This window comes from Loxodonta africana, chromosome 2 (assembly GCF_030014295.1).
Source record: "Loxodonta africana isolate mLoxAfr1 chromosome 2, mLoxAfr1.hap2, whole genome shotgun sequence".
Taxonomy (NCBI): domain Eukaryota; kingdom Metazoa; phylum Chordata; class Mammalia; order Proboscidea; family Elephantidae; genus Loxodonta; species Loxodonta africana.
This window is the reverse complement of record NC_087343.1, coordinates 232,763,493-232,766,042: the sequence shown is the minus strand read 5'-3', so window position 1 is coordinate 232,766,042 and position 2,550 is coordinate 232,763,493. Positions and strand designations below refer to the sequence as shown.

Sequence of the window (2,550 nt, the reverse complement as noted above, 5' to 3'; positions counted from 1 at the left end):
AACAAGATGTTTTATTCTATTTCTTTATATTTGTCTCTAAGACTTGTAGTTTATCTCCACAAACATGGTTTGCTTTGAATGTGGTGAGACGTGTCTTTAGGATCAAAACTTGGTAAAGAGTTCTACATATAATGGATATTTCCTACATTCTGTTAATTGATTTGGAGTCCCTCCGTGGCATAGGGTCACTATGAATCTGAATCGACTCGAAGGCAACAGGTTTGGTTTTTCTTTTTGGGTGGCCTAAGCACTTGGCTACTAACCAAAAGCTTTGCACCTCAAATCTACCCAGAGGCACCTCAGAATAAGGGCCTGGTGTTTTACACCTGAAAGGTCACAGCCAGTGAAAACCCTAAGGAGTGCAATTCTACTTTGACACACATGGAGTCGCCATAAATTGGAAATGACTCTATGGCAAGTTTTATTGTTTCTAATTAATCAATTACTTGGGGACTTCATTTTGGGTCTCTGAGGTTTCTGCACGAGTTTAAGAACTTGGGTCTCTTGGAGAATAAATGGTTTGCCGTGACAAAATTTATCTTTCCCTTTCTTAAAATGAGCAATATCACCAGTGGTTAGGATATGACAATGCTAATCCAGATTTCCTGGGTTCAAACATCAAAGCTCTGTACCTGCACCTTCCTAGATATGGCAATTTACTTGTGTATATGCCTCAGTTTTCCTTTCTGAGGATAATAATAGTGCCAGTTCAGTATTATTGTTGTCAGGGTTAAATGAATAAATAAATGTAAAAAACTTAGAAGACTGCCTTGCTCAAAGGAAGCGCTCCCTTAATGTTGGCTGTTGTTGCTATTGTTTTTGTTATTACTAATATCATTATTTTTGTCTTCAGGTACAGTAGAGATGATGGATGTAACCAATAACAGCCCCCAAAGCCATTTCATCCTTTTGGGGTTTTCTGACCATCCCCATCTGGAGAGAATCCTTTTTGTGGTCATCTTGATTGCCTATCTCCTGACCCTTGTGGGCAACACTACCATCATCCTGGTGTCCCAGCTGGACCCTCACCTCCACACTCCTATGTATTTCTTTCTCACCCACCTCTCCTTCCTGGATCTCAGTTTCACTACCAGCTCCATCCCCCAGCTACTCTACAATCTTAATGGATATGACAAGACCATCAGCTACACTAGTTGTGCCATCCAGTTCCTTCTATGCCTGGGTCTGGGTGGTGTAGAGTGTCTGCTCCTGGCTGTCATGGCATATGACTGCTTTGTTGCAGTCTGCAAACCCCTACACTACGTGATCATGATGCATCCTCAGCTCTGCCTGGGTTTAGTATCTCTTGCTTGGGTCTGTGGGGTGGCCAACTCTTTGATTATGTCGCCAATGACCCTGTGATTATCCCGCTGTGGGTACCGCAAGGTTGACCACTTTCTGTGTGAGAAGCCAGCCTTGATTTGGATGGCCTATGTCAACTCAGCTGCAGTTGAAGGCATTGCCTTTTTTCTGGCAGTAGGCATCGTGCTATAACCCTTGGCTTTTATCCTAGTCTCCTATGGCTACATCGTGAAGGCTGTGTTAAGTATCCAGTCAACCTCAGGGAGACATAAAGCCTTCAACACGTGTGGCTCCCATCTCACTGTTAGTCTCACTTTTCTATGGAAACATCATCTACATGTACATGCAACCAGGAACCAGCTCCTCTAAGGCCCAGAGAAAGTTCCTAACCCTTTTCTACAACATTGTCACCTCCCTTCTAAACCCGTTGACCCATACCCTCAGAAACAAAGAGATGAAGGGGGCACTGAGGAGGCTAATGCTGGGTAACAGGGGGATAGGAAAGGAGTAAGGGCATCTCCTACCTATGAGCCAAGCCTTGACCACAATCTCCATTATGGGCCATTGATGGTGCCCGGAAGTATTGGATCTGGTCTTGGCCTGTGACTCCTCCCTTATTTGTGTTTTCTTGGGTCTCTAAAAGACTTTCAGTTCTGAAATAATACATCTCAATGTGTGAACTGCACAACACATACCACCCCACTATACTCCCTAGATGGTTAATAAAGAGGTCCAAAGAGCAAAGGGAGAAAACTTGTCACAAAGGTGAGTTTCCACCAACATATACCAGAGTGCCAAGTAGGAAACAGGTTTCTTAATCAGACACTTTGGTTTGTTGTTTGTTTTTAATTCATTTGCAGCATTCTAGATGTTTTTTGTCAGAATGATCATAAATCTTCTACCATCGCTGATCTCAACATGGACTAAGTGTCCCTTTTACATGGTAGCCATCAAACATTGGAATTCACCAAAGTTTGGTGTTTTCTACTTCCTGCTTTCTCATCCAAAGCCTTTCATCAAGTCTTACTATTTATTTTCTACCATTCACCATTAACATCTGGAACTTCTCCCATTCTCTTGTCTCAGATTCTAGATAAACTAAGAAGTTAACTTATAATAATGATACATGGGTCATTAACATCTGAAAGTATAATTATTTCTCAGGTATATTTTATTTTTTTAGAGAGAAGGACCTCATGTTTGTTAAGTTTCAGCTATGTGCCAGGTGCCTGTGATTCATCTGCTTTT

At 42.0% G+C, this 2,550-nt stretch overlaps 1 pseudogene; it reads left to right on the top strand.

Moving 5' to 3' along the window:
* Window positions 1-488: 488 nt before the first annotated feature.
* LOC135230412 (olfactory receptor 2W3-like) lies at window positions 489-2,019 on the top strand (annotated as a pseudogene).
* The last annotated feature ends 531 nt before the right edge of the window (window positions 2,020-2,550 follow it).